The following is a 21,150-nucleotide window of genomic DNA, read 5'->3' on the forward strand; positions in this document are numbered from 1 at the left end:
ATGGTGGAAATTAACAGTTAATTAAAATATTAATCAAACTTACATATCCTGACCTAGGATCCTGTGGCAGCTAAGTCCTGCAGATTCAGTTCTACAGTATAGGAAATTTATCTTCCATTTAATTTTTGTCTATTTGACTACAGTGATTTCCAAAGAAAAACTGTCTGTATGATTAACTCTGATACCTATAAATATCACTCTAGAAAAACGGCATTTAATTGGTTTTTCTGGATTTTTAGTAAAAGCAGCAATAAGTTCAGACACAAGTCTTCAAAATAGAAACTCTCTGGGAAAGTGCAAGCTCTCCCTCTAAAGATGGCATGCAGAAAAAAGGGAACAGCTTAATTGTTTACTGACTGCTTGAACTCAACAACCCAAGAAATCTAATAAATGAATCCAGGAGTCATTGCTGTCATTCCACACCAGCATCATAGGGGCAAAGGTGCTTTCAAAAACTATGCAGGCAACAGCATCAAGATCAATATGTGTTTATTTGTTATTACTTTACCTAAATAATCAAACACAAGATACCTGGAAATGCCACAATTAAGATCATAGCCAAGAACTGCAAGCACATTTCTCCCTGTATCTCATGACTGATCCTCAGCCAACCAACTTTTATGTGTGAGGTAAGAAAGATTTTACAGAAACCAAGTAATCTCAGACACATTCCTGTCCTGTACATCTCTGGAGAAAGCAGAGCATTGTTGTATAGGCCATGTTGCAATGCACACAGGTAAAGGAGAATGGAAGCTGTGTACAGAGCTTTAATTTTGACATTTCTGAATCAAGCTGTTTAGCTTTTAAAGTGCTCGAGTTTCATATTGTTTTAAAAAGCACATCACTTCACCTTGTTGAACCTGCATTGACCCAAAATTTCACAGGTTCTGATTCCTTTTCAACAGACTTCAGGAATTCCCACTGATTTGAGGAGAAGCAGGACCAAGCCTGTATGAAGATAACAGAGTGCCTGGGCCACTTTGGAAGTTGCTTCTAAAGCTGGTGGGAAAGTCACAGCCCCTGGAGGTTCTCGTCTGGCCACAGCAGTGCTTTGATGGCAAGGCCAGCAGCATCTCCCGTCTCTTAAAAAAACAAAGGCGTCACTGGTATCACAGCCAAAATCATGCATATAAAAAACCACAGATATTTTATTCCTTTCTGGCTTCTTGTCCTCTAGAAAGTATCACTAAACAGCTTACAGTGAGAGTTTAAATAAGTCTGAGTTGTATTAAAAACTCAAGGGATTTGTTATTGCACAATAACTTCTTAGCGGTAAACACTCAACATAAAATAGCAGAAAAGTCAAGATATAATTTGTTATTTTAATAAATTAATTTTTTTTCTTCCAAACAATGAAGACAAAAGCCGTTTTCGCAGTACAGAGATTTAAAAGTTTAGGTCTCATTAAAATTATGAGAGATGTGCATAAATAGATCTAATTAAGTTGACTGATGGAATAAAATGTCTTACTTCAGTGTAGTTTCTTTAGAGATTTCAGTTTTCAGCAAGGAGAACATTTGCCTTCAGAAGAACTTTACCTACCTACCCCCCCCTCCCAATTACTCATTGCTGGATTTATTTAAATAAATAAATTAGTACCTCTTGTGGGATATTTGACATCTTGCTGATGGAAAAAGTTACATAAAAGGAATGCTGTTGGACTACTTTTCCTTGTTTTTGTGGAAGAGAAAGAAAATTCTGCAATGAACTGATAGAATACTTTGCTTTATGCAGGCCATGTTTTTAATTTGGAGAAAGCAGATGCAAACCCTTTGAAAATCTGTGTCCAGTGGCATTAATTAAACAAAGCAACTAAGGCAAAGGAGCAATCCATTGTATTACAGGTGGGTATCTGATAACCTCATGTGAGTTATATCAGCTCTTTACTCCCCAAGGTCATGGGGAGTAGTTCCAGCACCTCAGCTGATCCTGCTGTGCTCCACAGGTTATTCCTACTCAGGGGCTTTCACACCAAGGTATTGAGGAGAGAGTTTCTGCTGATCTGCACAGCCAGGCCAGTGTAAAAGAACTAAGATAAGGTAATAAACATCTTCATTATTCCATCTTTAGCCCTTTAAGTTCAGAATCTTACCTCATCAGATTTTGGAGTTTTTTGTCGGTTTTATTAATGCAAGCACTGCCCAGAAGTTCAGCATCATCATTAAACATTCAATAGAAATGTAAGTGTTCAAGAGTAATTTCTTCTTTCTCCTCTTTCCTGGAGAGTCTATTTTGAATACAGGTATTTTTTCTTCCTAATATTTTGCATTTCATGGATTGCTATTGCTTGGAGGAATTATGCAGAACCTTTCTGCTATACAAATAATTCATGCTCTACCCAAAAAAGAAACCTTCTACAATTACCTCATTTTGGACTGCTCCTCTTGGAAATCCTGCCCAAACATAGCAGCCTGATTAAGCATACTGAATGTTAATGTTTCCTTATAAATAAAGAAAATGAAGAAAGTCAGAGGTGCAATGTTCACTCACAACTCCAATATTTAATAAAATCCTGTCACAAAGGATGTTACTGAAGTGTAGTCAGCAGACAGGACTGTGCCTTGAGAAATTTTTCATCTGGACTGTAACCGGGGGTCTTTCTTACAGGCTCAGCCTAAGTAAAGTTTAGGTTTGGGGCTGAGAGAAAGGGAGAGCCTGGAGAGCTGCAGCTGCAGTGGGGCTAGAAAAGAGCACCCAGAGGGAAGTGTGGGCCATGGAGAGACCTGGGCTGTAAAAGCCTTTTTCCTGGGCAATGACCAGTTGCCATTACCATTGCCATGTGTGGAAGGATAATCCTCAGATTATGGTTATTTTTAGTGGTAGGAATCAGGTTTGGGTTGAGTGTAAGCCTAGAGCTGCAGTTGGAGTGTGTCTGCAAAGGGGCTGCCAAAGGGATGCACGATCTGTAAAGAGAACGGGCTGGGAGAAGGGGAAAAGCAATATGGGCTGAACATCAGCCAGGACAGTGAAATGTCTGCTCTCCTGTAGAATGAAGATAATTCTCAGGCTCAGTGAATGGTAATCTAGTGCTGTCCTCATTCCTTTTCTGACATTTTGCAGGTGGTTAATAAGACAGCCTATTTAAACCCAATATCATATGATTAAATATGCAAATATCCTGAAGACCCAGGCCCCTGTACCAGTTTTATTCTAACCAGTTGAAGGAATTATTTATTATTTTACTAAGTATCTTACTTTTCTCTTAAGCATTTCTGCCTGACCTGGTAATTTAAGAACTCATTCCTTTTTCCCAGCCTCCTATTTTTCAAGTCCTTTCCTAATCCACTTCTTTTTATCCTGATGCACAGGTATTACACCAAGGTGAGTGACAGCAACAACTGAGCTGTATTTTTGGTATGCATATAATATTATTAAAGAAATTAGTTCATAACTGCAGGAACAGCTCTTTACTAATAGCAGGAGTAATTTGTTTCATCTGCAAGCAGAAGAGAAAATGTCAATATGCTGACTGGCTTATTTTTGGGGGGTTTTGGTTGGTTGGTTGGTTTTGGCTTTGTTTAAATTGAAAGAACCAGGTAGAAAGAAGAAAGAAAAGAAAAGGTTTCTTTGTACCAGTTTCTCTGTAGAGTCTGAGGCTGTCCTGGAATAATCCTGTAGGAGGTTCACTGAGCCCAGCCTGCAGGTGGGGAATTAACAGTGAGGCTTTCTCAAATAAAAGCTCTGACCTGCAATACAGATACAAACACCCTTGGACTTCCACAGTGTATAGGGCTGCACCCAGATGAGAATATCACTGCTGGTACTTACCTCCTGTGAAAATCAAGCTTAAATCTGAGTAGAGTAGATAGCAACAATATGCTTTAATGCTTTTTAGCCAGTGGACACACAAACAGAAAGTTTTGGAGGCGTGCAGGTGCCTTTGGGCATTTGTAGAATGCAGCAGACCTTCAGGAAGAAGACTCATAGAAAACAACAGCATGTGCGCTTCGTTTTCAGAATGATAGGAATAAAAGAATAATATTAAATAAACAGAAAATAAAGAAACATCCATTGCTTTGTGATGGGTCCTCCTCCAGAGGAGCCCTTCCTCCATGCAATCTAAGCTGTCATGCACCTGCTGTTGCAAGCATTGGGGGGCTGCAGCAGACTCAGGGATGATTCTTCCCCAGGCAAAACCTTCTCTTAGGTGTTTTAGGCTTGGTTGTGCATCACAGATATGAAAGCATGGAACATGCAACTGTTCTTGGGTATGCAGGAGCACATTGGCTCAGGAGAATGAAAGGGTCCTGGCCTGAGGCTGCTCACTCCAGAGGTGACTACCTACACCTCTCACCACAAAATGTGCTCAAGTAATTTCTGGGAAATGGATACAGTGAGGATAAAAGAGAAGTTCATTGTGACTTTTAGAAGGTATTTTTATTATTTGGATACCATGGCCTAGCTGAATGCAGAAATATAATTTGAGCAGACAGCCAAAATACTCACTAATTAACTTTAACTTCTTCCAGTGTCACCCTAGGAGCAGGCTGTAGCTGGAAATAATTAGTTACAGAAGACCTCTAAAACTTTACTGTTTGATTTTGTAACTACTTTGTCCTAGTTGACTCCAGTTTGGAGCCAAGGGAATGAACCTGTTTGCACTTTGCTGCCAAGGCTGGCCTGCCAGGAGGAGCCCTCTACAGCTGCAGATGGGAGGAATGTGACTCAAATGTCAAATCATTACACCAGATTACAATGAGACACTGAGTTTTACAGACCACCAGCAGAATAAAAGCCTACAGCACACGAATGTAAACCAGTAGATGAAGCATATTCCCTCAACCCAGGGAGCAGAGGCTGAACCCCTGCAAGCCAAGGCTGGAAAACACTTTTCATCTGGAGTCAGAAAAGGAACAGAGACAGCAGTGCTCTTTTGCCTCTGTACAAGGCTGTTCCAGGTATTACCCCATAATCCCTCCAGAAATCAAGGACAGTTTTACTTATGATCCTTAGAGGTGGCAGGCTGGGCTTTTATTTTCACAAGGGGAAGATTAAAAGATTGAATACAGGTGTACTGAGATCACACAGCTGCCCTTATTCCCCTTCCCAGGGAGACAGGAGCTCCCCCAACACCACCCACTGCCAGCTCCTACAGAGATTTCCTTCCTCTGTTTCTTTTGCTGGATGAACAAAAGGGAGGAAAAGAAACCCAGTGCAAATAGACTAACTTAGGGAAACCAGAGATGTCCTGGCCTAGCAGGGAAGGAAACTTGCACCAGTATTCCAACTGAGAGCAGTGTCTTCCTTTGGAGTCTGGAACATGTCTTTTAAACTAACTGCACTTTTCCTACAATTTGGGGTTTTTAATTGCTCTAAATGTCTAATGCTGCATGTTTCCCACACACTCATGTAGTCCCTGTCCCAGCTACCTGCAAAGACTGCAAACATATGAGTTTTCTAGGGCTCTCAATCCCCCCCATGCCTCTTAACAATTGAGCTGTTGCCAACAGGCACTTCAACCACAAGGGAACCTGGAACATAACCACGCAACGTCCTTAGCTTTGGAGATGTTTTACTGTTTCTGCCATATGGAAGAAAGTCCCTGCTCAAATAATCTCCTAAATGCATGAGATCTTTTCCATTTTACTAGTCTGTATATGCATTTCTCTTCATGAGGTAAACTCCTCAGCACGGTTATACTGTTTTACACTGTCCTGGTTCCACACCAGGTCACTGTGCAAAGGGAGTGGGCAGCTGGCTCAGCAGGCCCTGGACTGACAGACATGCCTCTACTTTTTTCTAAACAATAATTTTCAATCCACCTGCACTTGTTCTGAGCCACAAACCTCACCTATTCTGAAGAGGAGACAGCCCTTATCTTCCTTCTTTCTCACCACCTCTACAACTTCACTGCTCTCCACTCCTAAAGAGGAGGCAAGCCTTGAGTGTTGCTCTTTTATTACCTAAACCACATCCCCATCCCTCCCAAAAATTCTCTCTTCCAAATTCTCTTCTTGACTGTAACATCCTCCACTCCCAGTTTCAAGCTCCCTCCTTTCTCTCAGGTGAGTGTAATTTAGGTTTAACACCAGCTTTGTTTGATTTCTTTTGGGTTTAGGTGAGATTTTCTTTGAACTTTGAGTCTCTATTATTCAAAGTAAATTACTAGGCAAAGCACTGCTATAAAAAACCCTCCTCCATGAAAAGTAGGTTTTATTTCATTTTCACTACAAAGCTGACAGTTGTGTTGCCTTTCCTCTTCTTTAATTAAGTCCAGAGTCCTCCTGAACTTTATTTAATTATATTGTAACAGCAGTATAGGAAGTGATATTTTTTGATAATGTAGAGTACCCTCTCTTGAAACGAACTTCAATATGTCTTGAAATTCTCTCTTGAAATAAAGTTAAACAGTGCCACTTCTATCAAAATCTACTCCATACGGAGGGAAGTTCATTGCCTGTTTAATAGAAGTTATATCTTAGAGACAGATTTTTCCTCAAACTGGGGAAACACTTGTGCTCCATGGGGCCTTTCTGAGCCCTGGCAGAAGGGGCTGAAGCAGACAGCTTTGCTTCCCCTCTCTTTACTTTTGGAGAAGCGCCTTCATTAGCTCTCCCCTCCACTGCACTGCACAGGAAACCTCAGCTCTGGCCTCTGCACTGTAGTGACAGGATTCTTGTTTCCACAAACTCACGCCAAACCACTGTTGTACTCGCCAATGTTGCACATCAAAATAAATCCAGAAGTCCTTCTACAGTGGTGCTCCACCATCAACAAATTCCTGCCTGAAAATTCCCACAGAAGCCCTCTACCACCACCAAGCTCCTACAAGAAAAATGCCACAACAGAATCACCCCATCAGCAAATTTGCACTTGAAGATTTCCACAGGAATACTCCACCATCAGCAAGGTTCTACATGAGACCATTTATGTCACCACCAAGATTTCCATGAGGTGCTATCAAGAAATGATTCTGTAGCATTCCACATAAGAGAGAGACACACTGCTCAGACTGCCAGGAGTGCTGGGGGTCCTCTCCCGCTCTCAGGGAACAGGGTTTGGAGAGCTCAAGTCCCCTCACTGGTAAGGGGAAAGTAACCCTCACATTCATTAAAGCAGCCCCCTGGTAGATCAGGGATGTGAAAACCAAAAGAAAAGCACTTTTAAGAAGTTGGGTTTTTTTCCCAGGCTAAGAAATGAAACTGGCTGCAGCCTGCCATGGCCAGCCCTGTGACCATGCCAATTCTGCGCCCAGTGAAGGCAGGAGCTGCCCCATCCCTCAGGGGGAATGTCCTTGTAGGCATGCCACACACCATGGTCACTGATGCTGAAAATTATTTAAGGCTCAGAGGGCAGCAGCAGAATAATTTCTGGAGTGAGCTACCAGTGCTCACAGGGATGTTTTGCTTGCCCAGTGGATTAATAGGAGGGGGTAGGATTCAATCTCAGCTGTTAATCCTTTCAATGTCACAGGAAGCAAACATATCTATTTTCTATTAAGACTGGTTGTAAGGTTGTGTGAGCCTGCCCTTTTTCAAATGATACATAATTCCCTCTTTCCAAAGTATCCTGGGACAAGTGTTGATCCCAGGAGGAGCCAAGAGGCATTGCTGCCCCACAGAAAAGGTGCATTTCTATTCTCAGAGAAAACATCCTCTTCCCTTAGTGCACAATTGCAGGCTCAGGAGATGATGGATATGAAACAGCATTACAGAAATTTGTTGTCAAAGCCAATACTATGTCTTTATTGTCATTATAAAGGCAAATGTAGTTGCTCTGTAGCACTATACAAAAAAAGTCATTTTCAGTAATCCTGCATTAAAAAGTCAATTTGTCAGATTTCCAGACATGCAACAGTGAGAGAAATTTTCTCTTTAAAAACAAATTCAAAGCATTCAGAGGCATTTATATCTATGATTGACTACCGAATAATGTACTTTTCCCTAACATTTTTGCAAATAAAATAATTACTTTTTTCTTCACTTAAGTTATCTATCACTATTACATTTTATTTTATAGTTTTAGCATTTTTTCTGAGTATGAATTCATTTAGCTATCCTGTATAAATTAATAAAGCCACAGTCTGCTCTCTTAGCCCAAAGCAGTTCATTGTTTTTGTCCATGCTGAATTTTGATAATTTTTCCTTATTTTTCCATGCACATCAATGTATTCCACTGCTGTAGTTTGTGTACTTTATTACTGACAGATTGAAATTCCATTTGACAAATACCAAAACTAAACAACCCACCCATCAACTTACGCATTAAGTCAATTTATTGATGTGCATCAAGTTTGACATATTACCTATGATTCACTAAGCTGCGGTTAGAAGGACAAATCTGCTATTTATTCTGTAATCCCTTCAGCTGGAGATCAGACATCTGTTTGTTAAGCAATTTTTTACAGAAGCATGGAGAAGTCTTCCTGGCACCCATGTGGTTAAAATATATTCCCAACTAAATTTCCATTTCTCTGGTAAAGTAATTTATCCACTTGCTCTGTGACTTAAAATACCTTGCAGTGGTCACTGACTACAAATCATGCATCACACGTGTCTTATTTCAGAGCTCTGTTTTGCCTGATTTATTGTGAAAGGCAAGGAAGGAATTACTGTAGCTATGGGCTTGAATAAAGTACAGCCTTGTCTCACTTAAATAGGTAGAAAACTATTTGAGCTCTACTATAGTAGAGCTGAACTAAGTATCAACCATATCTGAGATTCAATAGCTATTAACTTTGTTTGGTAAAAAAGAAATAAAAGCTGTGTACATTTACCTTTGGTCAACAGTTGGGCTTATCTCAATTTTTAATTTTTTTTTTTTTTTTAAGAATCAGCTGCAGAAGACAAGTGCCAACATTGCTGAGGTGAACCTTGAGAACCCGTGTTTGGTCACTGCTTTAAAGGGCTGTTACAATAAAGCATTACCCTAGACCTCAGTTATCAAACCTTCAGGCAGCTTTTCAGGTGTCTAACCAGTATCCACCAGTGCCACAACGGGAACAGAAGTGAGTCACAGTGAGTTCTTAGGCTGCCTGACCTCCATGTCCCCAGGCTCTGGGGACAGCACCCTCTGCACCTCTGAATGTGGCCTGAGAGGGAGAAGGACACTACTGACTGTGAGCTGTTTAAATTCCCTCGGAAATTGCATTCCTGGTTTTTGGAGGAAGAGCCCACCAAGGAGTGCAGCACCTGGCTGCAGGGTTCTGACCAGCTGCAGGGACAGTCCCTGTGGTCAGGGGTTAACATGAGCAGGGCGTTAGTATAAGAAAAACTTGGTCTCCATCATTTTAATTCAAGGCATGATCATGACATTTTGATTAATTAGTAATTACAGAACCGAAGAATGTACTATATCCTTTTGCCTTGGTGCTTGATGGGTTTTGGGGATTTCTTTTTTTGGTTGTTTTCTTCTTGTTGTTCTTGTCGGTTTGGGTTTCTACATCTGTTTGGGGGTTTTTGATGGTTCTGAGGGCTTTTTTTTGTTTTTCCACTTAAGGTTTCCTAAAAATGATTTGCATAAGCTTTAAAATTTAAATCTTGAGCTTTAAAAAATATGTGGGTAATTATAAAAAAATACTGATACACATGTGCCTTATGCATTTGCATATTTGCAGCAGAGCTGTGATCACTACTAAAAAGTTCTGGCCAGACGCTCAAGAGTTTTTATGTCTGTGGAGCTCCACCCATGTACATTGTTTTTGGGTGGAGACCAAAGAATCCAATGACTTCTGAAATTAATCTGGTAATGATACTGCAACCATATTAAAAATAAACAAACAGCTCCCCTGCCAGGTGCTGTTTAATCTTGGAATGTTTTATCAGTCTCAGCAGAGGCCAAAGAATGAGTGAACTAAAACCTTATTCCTAGGTACATACTTGTAAATTCCAGGCTAAGAAGCACTAGAAGAGACAGGGAAACTTAAGCCTGCAAGAAATGATAAGATGACCTTCCAGAGTTTCCTCTCAGTTGGATAAAATCTCATCTGTGAACCAAGCACCTCACAGTGGAATTTAATTCACACACAGATGTGGAGAACACAAAGCAATTCAGCTGTGTCATTTTGTTGTTTGAGCAAAGACAAAGAAGCACCAGTCCAGAAAACTGAACACTTCCTGGAAATGACTCTTTCCATTTTTTGGCCCAATTTAACTCAAGGCTGAAGCTGTGAAGCTGTATGGGAGTATTTTATAAACTTATCTGAGAGCATGATGTGGGTTTCTACACACAATTATGCAGAACATCTTGCACAGTGCTCTACAAACAATGACTTAGATCCTGGTCATGCACCAGCAATGTAAGCAAATGTGGCAGCAGCTCTGTTTCAGCAATAGCTGGCACCACGTTCATGTCAGCTTACAAAGAAAGGAATGCTGGCCAGGCCATCACAAGGCTAATTACTCCCCAGCCTGTTTCTAGTCACAGAACCATGGACTAGGTTGGGTTAGATGGGACCTTTAAAAGTCATCCTGAAATGAGCAGGGACATGTTCAAATGGAACAGATTGTCCCAAGCCCTGAATGTGTCCAGGGCATCTACCACCTCCCTGGGCAACTTGTTCCAATGTTTTAGCACTCTCATTATTAAAAAATTTCTTCCTTATAGGTAATCTTAATGTCCCCTCCTTCAATTTAAAACTGTTACCTCCTGTGCTATCACAACAGGCCACACTAAAAGTTTTTCTCCAACTTTCTTGCAGCTTCCCTTGGGTACTGGAAGGTGCTTCAAGTCTCCCCAGCACCTTCTCTTCTCCAGGCTGAACAATCTCAACTCTTCTGGCCTGTCTCCATAGGAGAGCTGCCCCAGCCCCTGTGCATTTCTGTAGTTTCCTCTGGAACCATTTCAGCAGGTCCGTGTCCTAAGCTCTTCTTGTCAGCAACGTTGTGTCTGCACTCTTGTTTTATAATGGTCAGTCTCATCAGGTGAGAAAAGCAAAAGAGTTACAGAGTTTGCACAGTAGAAAAGACCAGTTGGTTGAATTAATGGTAATGCCACAAGATGGTGCTGGACATTTCATTGACACAGGTCCTCGAAGTGGTTTTTTTCTGGCCTTTGTATGTTCCCTGACTAAACCTTTCCCCAGCTGGAAGTTTACTCTGAAAATCAGCACTGGCTGTCGGCATGGGGGTATACAAATGTGCTGGATAACAGGCATGTGTGTTTTATACAATTCCTGTTTTATACTTTCCTGAAAACATTGCTGCTGTTGCTTTGCAGTTGTGCATCCCAAGATGCTTTCATGGCAGGTCAGCAAAGCTTTTATCCTACAATGGAAAAGCCTTCCAGAGGAATAGTGTTTTCCAAAGCCCTCTCTTGGTCACAGCAGCCCACGATGGTGACCTGACAGCACAATGCAGTTTTCATGGCAATTACGATGCTGTTTTGTTTTGAAAGAGAAAAATAGTTATACAAGCAGGAGCTATATAATTTCTTACAATTTTATAAAAACCCTAGAAAAAAGGCATCTTGGAGAAAAGATTACCTGCCTGTTACAGGTTATATAATGCACTCATGAATGGAGCAATATGGTCATTATTTTTTTCCACTAACACATTTCTAAAATGAAATCTTTGGCATTGGGCAATTTAATGAACCATTTCTGACATTTCCAATCCATGACTGATGATGCTGCTAGTATTTTCTAAATGAATGTTTAGGAAAAAACAAAGAGAATGTTACAACTTTTAGATCAGATTCTCAGTGACATTAATAGGTCTACAAAGATTTAACATAACTGCAGAGTATACCCAGAAGTACAAAACCCATTTCATTCATACTCTTATGAACTTGATGGAGTTTGGATTTGGATTCTGAAACAACACTCTGTATTTTATAATGGAAATCATCCAAATCTGGAGTCTTGAGGTCCAGAGTGTTTATGTTCCTGAGCTTGAGGAGCACAGCCTATCTTTAATCTGTGGTTCCTCTGTGCTCCACAGAATTTGCAGTCTCCTTTCCCACAGACAACACCTCCTACAGGCTCTATTTCCAGCTGCTCTGCTGATTTTATAACCAGTTGACCCAGGACAACACAGCAGACACAGACTTTTAATATCCAGCATCTCCTCTGAGTTTGTGGGTTTTTTTATTTTTTTTTATTATTATTATTTTCCTCTTTTTTTCTTCTTTTTTCTTTTTTTTTTTATTTTCTTTTTTCTTTTCTTTTCTTTTTTTTTCTTTTCTTTTTTTTTTTTTCTCTTCTTTAATGGTGGAGATGTGTGGTTTCAGTGGCAAAAAGAGTAAGTGGCCCAGTTCCACTTTCACCTCCACTGTGGAATATGGTACTCATCTCTTCCCCCACTTCAGTTTTACACCTCTTCACTGTCATAGGGCCTTTTCCCCAAGCTCCATGCCAGCCACTAAGGTGTATGATGAAAGTCGAAAGGGTGTGACCTTTGTAGCCAGCAGTGCTCCCAGGACAGTGCTAGTGATGTTACAGAGGGAAGATTAAAACCCAGTGGTCAATATTCAATGCAAATATTGACTGTATTTTCTATATGCAGAGTTACAATGGTCTGTATTTATGAATAAAATTGTATATGACAGCCTCAGAATGTTTTATTAAGATAAGAACATGTTCTTTTCTCAGACTGAAAGACAGAGAAATTATGACAGAAAATTCAAGAAAATCATAAAAAATTGAACTGGGTCCACTCTCACACCTGAATTCCTGGATTTCTAATTGTCTGTCCATTCCTTTCACAATTTGCACACAATGCATAGTATCAAATGAGAATTACTTAGTGTTTAACATTCCATTTTAAACAACCCAGTCAACAGAAAAATCAGCAGCTCCCAAACTAGTAATTCCAGATCTATTTTCAAATACAACCCTTGAAATATTTTGCCATAGCTACTTATTATAGATTTATGACTACTTGGTAATTTTTCACTGATTAATGCGATTTTTTTTTTTGAAAGATCTATTATGTAAATGCAGTATCAGTTAGACTTACTGCAACCAGAAATACTGGTAAGAATACAAACGTTCCTAAAATGACATTATGGTAAATAAATAGTATCTTTTCCCAGGCATTCTGCTGTGCATGTGTTGCAGGGTGTGAGGCTGGTTTTCCTCGCTTTACCCCTCAGTGAGGATGGTAGAATTCATTACTTGTTTTCCTATTGTTATTCTAAAAGATGGTGGAAACATAGTACATTGCTACATAAATAAAACTAAATTTCTAATCTTAAGCATTATGTGTTTTCGTAAGCACATTCAAGTTTGGAACATTACTCACATTGTAACAGATTCTTAATGGGAGTGAGAAGCTTGGTGTTTGCATAATGTCCTCTGTACCAACTGTCTGGCTTCTGGAAAATGTGGTGGAATATTCATACTCCCCACCCTCTGTGAGTGGTATGGTTATTGTAGCCTTCTGACTAGTGTAAATTACAGAATGAAATCTGCATTCAAAGTTGTTCACACTGCTCTCACACTGTCTGTCACTGCAGGAATATCTGCTCGGTTTAGGATTCCCTGGCTCTACAGGAGCCTAAGGTGGCCTTAATGAAATTTAAACTCTTGGCCTGATGCTTTGATCATCTCAGTAGTCTCTTCTCTACATCATCCTTCTAATTACCTAACCAAAGCCAATGGGAGGGGAAGAATCTAGGATTTAGCATGATAATGAATTGATCATGACACTTGTTACAAATCTGTTGTCACAATACTTCATATATAGACCTGGCTGTAAGTGTTGAAATAATCAGGAGCTAATGCTGTGACACTTCCTGCCTCATCCTTAGATGAGGATGCTTAAAAATATGGAGAAACCGTGTCTCCTTGTGATTTCCATGGGAAAGACCAAGCCAGCCACCATCCTGCCTGCCCAGGTCCGTGGCATCAGGCAAGGGAGTGCTAAGAGATGCAGAAGAAACTCCAGGTTTTGGGCTGGATTTTCTGTTGTACTCAAACATGCAAATTGCTTATACCTAGCAAAACAGGTGAAAACCCTGTACATATGGGTGAGATGTAGAGTCACTTTCTACCACCACTCTTGTTGCCTGGCTTGGTCCTTCCTTGGCTGGTTGTCCTCGTGCAATTGTTTGTGTCGCTGCCAGTTTGCTCACGGACCATTGCGTACCATAATGTACCATTCTCAGGGAGCACACTCTGTGAAAAAGCATGCTGAGAACGAGGTTTGGGTCTATAAGGGATCATTCACAGAACTTTGGGGAGGGTTTATTAGACCCTGCTCCTAATTATGTGCAACCACCACTGAGGTTGTATAAATTCTGGTGAGTGTGTGTGTGCTTAAGGAGTAAGGGTAATACTTCATACTGCTGGGGGTATTTTTGTTACACCAGATAATGTGCACCATCACAAGACTTTAAACCTTGTCTTAGCAGAGTGCAATATATGACTTGGAGCAGTCATTGAAAACTCTTTGTGAATACTGTGGCAAAGGCTAATGTAAATAAAGGAAGATCAAAGTAAACTTTGAAGTAGGAATGGAGCCTGACATAGCTTAGCAAGACCTCCTGTACTTAGGCATAACCCAACAAACTGGAAATATTTCATTTTCAATTTCCTGTCCAAGATATAGCCTTAATATTTTTTTTAATTATTATTTTTATTTTCCATTTTGGTTTTCACTGCCATTAAGTACAAGCTTTGCTGGCAACTTCTTTCACAAGTTTTCCATAAACAAATGGACTATATTTTCTATTTGTAAACACTGTTGATGATGCTTTATCATACAGCAGAACAGTGAAGTTTACCAGCTCCTCTAAACATGGAGAATGCTGTCACTCCCCCACCAAACTGCAGCAAACAGCTGAACAAAGGCCCAGGAGAGGGTGGTGGGATGTAAATGCATCTGCACACCCATCCCCTTTCATCCATCCCTATTTCCATCTCTGTGTGGCACCTCTCTTGCAAGCTGTAAGCAGCTCTGCCAAGTCCTGCTCTGCACACCTGCCAGGTATTCTGCAAAGGGGCTTCTCTCGTGTTTCCAGCCATAGATGTGCACTCAGGCTCTTGAGAGAAGCAACACCTTTGAGTCTGACCCACACAGGTCTTCATAACTCTCCGTCTCCAGGGCTGGAGGCTCCATGGGACAATCCTCCCGCCACTGTGGCCATTCAGCGCCTATGGAAGGGGCTTTTTTCCTGCCTTTCAATCCGCAGGGGAAGGTGAAGGAGCATCAGCTCCAAGTGCCTGCAATCCTTACACACAGTCCCACGCCCGAAGGCACCTTGCAGCCCAAGCGGCTTCTCACGAACCCTGCAGTGCAGCCTGCCGACCACTGGGCTATAGCAGCGAGCTGGAGCGAGGGCAGACTCACTCGGGGGGAGTTATGGAGCTATACTGCTGTGTAATTGTCTCCAGATATATTGCTGGAGACAATTCTGAGCGGGCAACTCCAAATACTAACCCGGGTTTCTCCAGGACCCTCCCATATCCCACCCGACAGGGTGATGGGCACCTTTTATTGTTGCGTGATAGATAAAATACAAGTGACTTTGATTTATTGCTTTTCAGGCTGCTAAAAATGAGTTCTGATAATTTTCTCCTTCGCACAAGGCTCCACTCTGCTCCTCCCCTGGAGTGTGAAAGTGGCAGAGATGTCCTGCTCTGTCCATTGCTGGAGCCCTTGAAGGACGTGGAGCTGGGGGAGTGGCACGGCTGCCCTGGGCTGAGCAAGAAGATAAAAAGCAGTCTGGCAGCCACTTGCCTCCAGCTCTCCTGGCTGCCCTCCCAGCTGAAAGCAGAAGCCTCTCTACAAGGTAACAGAAAACTCCTTTACACCCAACACCTCCCTCAGCTGCAGCCAGCAAAACACCTGGAAACTGAGACCCCATTTCGAATAGTTCCTGAGCAGAACATGAGCACAACCACCACAAAAAAAAGCTCTGGGTCTAAGCAATTCCCAGTAGATCAGCTATAGCATACACACTGACATTTCCAAACAGGCCTAGTCCCTTGTGGAGATTAAAGTAAATCCCACAATATTTCATTCTGGCTATAATCCTAAATAACAACAAATCTGGATCTGCTGTATGATATTAAATAACTTCTCCCTTACTTTTTGTCTTCCCTGTGTCAAAGAACATCATAAGCTTTGACAGCCAAGTGCTCAGAAATAAGGAAATATTAGAATGCCAACTGTTTTGTTCATACAGAAAGGTGGCCAGCCCCTAACACACTCTACCACTAGCTGGATTAATTGCATTACGTGCTCTCTTCTAGAGAGAGAAACTACACCCAGCTGAGCAATCTCAGGGCCTGCACTCAAAAACTGATTGCTGGGTCAGTGCTTCCATTATTAGGGGTTCATGGTGGAAACACAGACCACAAGAGCAGAGAGCCCTCGTGGTTTGTACAGCTCAGCAGAACACACAGACTGTTCAGCTGGAATGTATTTAATATTAACATTGAGCATCCACTTCACGCACAGATGGCTTTGACATTGTTGGCACTTAAGTAACAATAAAGCCCGTTATCTAGTGGGATTTCTTTTGGTTTTTTAAGTGTTTTTCAAAGGCATCTCCCTTTGCAATGTGAGGTGTTTCTGTATCATCTCTCTGCCTTAAGGGATGTGGTCTGATTGGTGCATCACTGCTCGTAGGAAGCCAGGCTCTGGGGATGCAGCTGTGTTGCCAGAAAGTCTGCACACTATACACAGATCTGTTGTGCATTGCCAGTAAGTTGTGGCTGTGACTCTGTCCCCAAGGTGCCCTGGAAGGTTTTGAACCGTAGGTGGATCTCTGTGCTGCCAGAAAGAATGTGGTTGTGGATGTCTTTGTCTATAGGGATGAAAAGCTGCTGATGTACAGTATGTGTTATAATACAGCCTCTGCACAGAGGGTGTATCCCTCTCTTCTAGAGGTCTTCAGGCAATTCCAGAGCTATTTGTCTCCACAGCATTTGGGACGTTCACTGCTCTATTTGCCCTGGCATATCCACATGGTAATAAAGTTGTAGGTGTGATAATACATCTGTGCCAAATTACTCACTGTATCAGCATATGCGCCATCCCTCTGAGGAGCTCAGGATGATTTGAAATTCCTAATTACGCTTCCTCCACTGGAGACAATTAAGGATTATTATGCCCATTTGACAGACACTGCTGCCATGTTCTCTGGAAGGCCTGTGTGCTGCCTGCCAGGGGTGCATGTAAAACCCACTGTGCCCATTCTGGATACCCAATTTGCTCTTTACCAAGACACTGAAATTGGTAGCCATCAAAACTAGCACTCTGCACAAGGGACAAACCTTGAGGCCCAGGACAAAGGGAGCTTAGCTGGCCTGTATACAGCAAACAGGGAAAATACTTCATGCATTCATTTTCTTGCCTTCAGGAACTGCAACTTTTGCCTCAAGGACAAACCCCAAGAAACTGCCCAGACCCTTGCAGTGTGTGGGCAGTCTCAACACACCTAAATATCAACTTCAGTGTGACTTTGTAGCACAGATAGCCATCTGTACTTGGGCATGTCCCCAAAGGAAAGAATTATCCAGCAGGATACAGTGTACAAACATACAGCAATGTTCCCATCTGAACCTTTGTATCCATGCCTGCTGTGTATTTCCCCTTGAACAGTTAATCATCTGTAGGGATGAGTCTAGACAACACTTTCTCTTTCTTTCCCAAGCTAAAAATAAAAAAGTGTGAAAAGATTCTGAATCCAGACAGACGTATAACAGACTAAAATTTTCAGAAGATGGTGAGGATTCCATTTATTGTTCAGTCACTACAGTTCCACCTTATTTTATCCTCAACATGAGAAGAAATACTGATTGTCACATTCAGTAGTAACACAAAGCTGACTATATTTTTCTCTGAATACTCAAACAATAGATACATAGAAATGTGTTTAGTCAGGAAAGGCATCTGATCATATATTCAGATGAAAAAACAGGCCCCAAATACCCATCTGGAATAAACCCAGCACCTCAGGCTCATCACTAATGGAAAGAATGACACACACAGGCATGACTTCATGGTCTTAAGGCCTTGAAAATGTACATCCAAAATGTATATTGTAGCAATATACATTTGATCACTTTTGGAAGCTGCTAAAAAAGAAAGAGCCAAATGATTGAAGCAGTGTAGACTATCTGCAGGGAAAAGGTGCTTTGTGCCAGTAAGTCAGAGATATTACCTTTGGCTCATGAATCTGCATTATTTCTTTGGCTGTACATTCAAACTTGACTCATGCAGACCCTACAAAAATGCGAGAGAAACAGAAGATGTCACTTGCTTCTTTAGGTTCAAATCCCACATTTTAAAAATTATATTAAACATTATACACAACAGGGTTTGTACCTGCTTTTGTTCCCTTGTAATAAATATAGAGAAACAGCCCTGGAATTGTGTGAATATGGCAGGAAGTTTTTGCATAAATATTTCCCAGTTTGAATGCTTAACCGAACATGCTCCAGGCACAGATGCTGAGCATGCACCTGCACTGAACTCGACAAGCTGGAGAAGCCCAGGAGGTGAGTTGTGAAGGAAAAGTGAGCAGTGGCATTTGTACCACTCATAGCTGAGCATGGGCTCTCCTCTATTTCCACCACCAAAGGTCCAGATGAACCCAGTCACTCACTGGTTTGCTTTGCTTTGAATGTGCTTCTACCCATTTTGAATTTCCACTTTCTAAGGACTCCAGTAAAATAATTTACTGATGATGGCATGTGGCAATAATGGCATTTTAAGGATTTGTCAAAGGTTTGGTTTCTGAAGCTGCTCCCCTGAGGGTTTACATTGCAAAGCTATTTCCAAGAGCTGCCTTCCTCCTGCCAGAGAGCAGAGCAGCACCTCATGAGCTGTGTGTGAAGGCAGCTTGAGGTGGGAGATGCAAACATCCCAGTGAGCTGTGGATACCCCTTATCTTGCACAGACACTTGTTCAGCCCAGTGGAGGGGACCCTCAGCTCCACCTTCAGCTACTTCAACAAACATGGCTATTTCCACCTCCCTGGCTCTATCTGGGAGAGCTGGCACCAGTCCCAAGCTTATCCCAGCTCTCTCCTGAGGCTCTGTGGGTGACCTGCTGGCTGGGCTGACAGCCAGGATAAGTGGTAAGTGCCAGATTGCAATGCTTTTCCCTCAGGCAACAACCAGTCAACCCAGAGTAAAACGGGTGAGAAACTTGGGGCTGGGCTGGAGGTGGTTGGGGTTTTTTGTTGGTTTTTTTGACTCATAGAACAGGCTAGAACCTCTAAAAAGGACTAAGGACATGTTATCAGGCAGGAGAGTCTGCAGCTTGTAGGGTATACCCAGGAAAAACCTATTCCAGGTCAACCAGGGGGTGTGGTAAGGAATAATGTGGGGAGAGGATGGGAGGGGGAAATAGCTTGGAGGATTCTGAGTGTCTTTGAGACAGGGAACACCACCAGGTGATGGCCAGAGAAGCCTGGACCTGCTCCTGCTTCCCAGAGCTGCTGCTCCATCTGCTCCAGCAGTTTCCAAGCACTGCCAGTGCCACATGGGTTTTCAGAGCAGCCCTGGTGGTACACGAATCCTTCTCTTAAGAATATTTGCAATCAGCTGCAAGGTGATGTGCTGCCAATACTTTTTCTTTCAGCAATTCCTCCAGGAGTGGGGAAATGGTAAATTTCCAATCATTTCTATTATGGCAACACCTGAAGAGAAATTCTCAGAAGAAAAATGAGCTATTTTCTGTGCTGATTGTTTGCTTCCTGCCAGGTTTCAGAGCTGCCAGATTTTTATTCTCAGCATGAAAACAATTACCAAAAGAATAAGGGTGAAACAATTAACAAACATGAAAGAATTAATAAACATGAAACAATTAATAAAGGTGTTAGAACTTCTCAAAAGAGGTGGCAAGAGCCTTTCACTATGTGAAATGCCAGTGAAAGGCATCACAGTGCATTGTCTAGCTCTATAAACTGGCAGGTGAATTCAGCCCAAGTGGATTAAACTTACAGCAGGTGATAAAGGAAGTTCAACCCTAGATAAACAAAATAAAGACACAAATCTCTCAAAATCAAACTTCCTTTAGTGAGAAAAAGCACTTACACAATGGCAATTTCAGTCTTCCCTTCCTCCCCCTGTCCCAGGGAGGTGTCTGTGGCAAGACCTGGGGAGCTGCTCTGTTTCTGTGACACCCTCTTGCCTGCAGATAAAGCTCACGGGAGCTGACAGCGCATCAGAATTTTATTCACAATTTTCCATTGCATCACACCAGGCAACTACAAACACAATACCCAGTGCTAGCTGAGCTGGTGTGACATGGGTTTTGTTCTAACTCAAAAGTGTGTCTAAACCCGTTCCATCAACACTTTTTGTGGGGCATGAGACATGCAGTGATTAATGGAGAGAGACTTCACCAAGAAGGGCCATTCCACGCCCTCATCCACGTATTACCAATTCCCACCTATAGAAAACATGTCTGGGCAAGACTCCACTGTATTTGCTAGGTGAGATGTTTTCTCAGGAAAATAATGAGATTATTCATCCAGAGATTAGGGAGCTTGATTTAACCTTTCCTTTGAAGGAGCAGACTCCTTAACGACACAGCAATACCACACAGATGTATTTTCCATGTTGGACTCAGACCTGACTCGGGCGTATGGGTGGTGCTAACTGTGTCATACCTCCTAGGAACTGTGTAAATTGGAGTGGAAATGCTTCAGCATTACTGTTGTTTTTTATTGGTTTGTTTGTTCTACTCTTTCAGTTTTACCAAAGCAGTTCAAGCATTTTCATATGGACAAAGGTTTTAGGATCTGATGGCTGGTTCACTGAAGCTGTTATCGCATGTTTATAAATTCCAGTTTAGACATTTGTAAACATTTATTTCCTGGATGCCATCAGTTCACTCAGCCCAAAGTCTAGCAGGGAGATATTTTTATAGTGAGAATGCAGCTGTTTTTACTATATGTGTTTATTCTGACAATTCTCTGTGTGCCCTTGCCCAGCTCCTCACTTGGGGGCACCTTCACAAGCATTTCTGTGCAAGTGGTTGAAGTCTGAGCACAAAAAGCAGGGCAGTATGCTATTTCCCCCCCCTTAATTGTCTATAATTTGTAATTTTGTTTAGCTTTTTTTTTCTTTTCAGGATTGTTACCAGAGAACAGCAAACAAACAAAATGTAGTGTGGTCTGAAGCAGGTTGACTGCCAACCAGATTTTTAAAAAAAGGCTGTAAAAAATCAGTGACTCATCTGACACTCACAGGAAAAATGTGGGATGTGCACTAGGAAGGGAAAGTAGAGAATGGGAAGGGTTGCTGTGGCA

The 21,150-nt window shown here is 41.7% G+C and overlaps 1 long non-coding RNA gene across 1 annotated transcript; it reads right to left on the reverse strand.

The window, feature by feature from the left end:
• Window positions 1-538: 538 nt before the first annotated feature.
• Window positions 539-20,905, reverse strand: LOC134547301 (uncharacterized). Its single transcript, XR_010079435.1, has 5 exons — window positions 19,931-20,905; window positions 18,052-18,113; window positions 3,574-3,637; window positions 2,365-2,441; window positions 539-1,082 (listed from the first exon to the last, which is right to left on the reverse strand). It is a non-coding gene; the product is annotated as an uncharacterized LOC134547301 (long non-coding RNA).
• Between the last annotated feature and the right edge of the window lie 245 nt (window positions 20,906-21,150).

This window comes from Prinia subflava, chromosome 2 (assembly GCF_021018805.1).
Source record: "Prinia subflava isolate CZ2003 ecotype Zambia chromosome 2, Cam_Psub_1.2, whole genome shotgun sequence".
Taxonomy (NCBI): domain Eukaryota; kingdom Metazoa; phylum Chordata; class Aves; order Passeriformes; family Cisticolidae; genus Prinia; species Prinia subflava.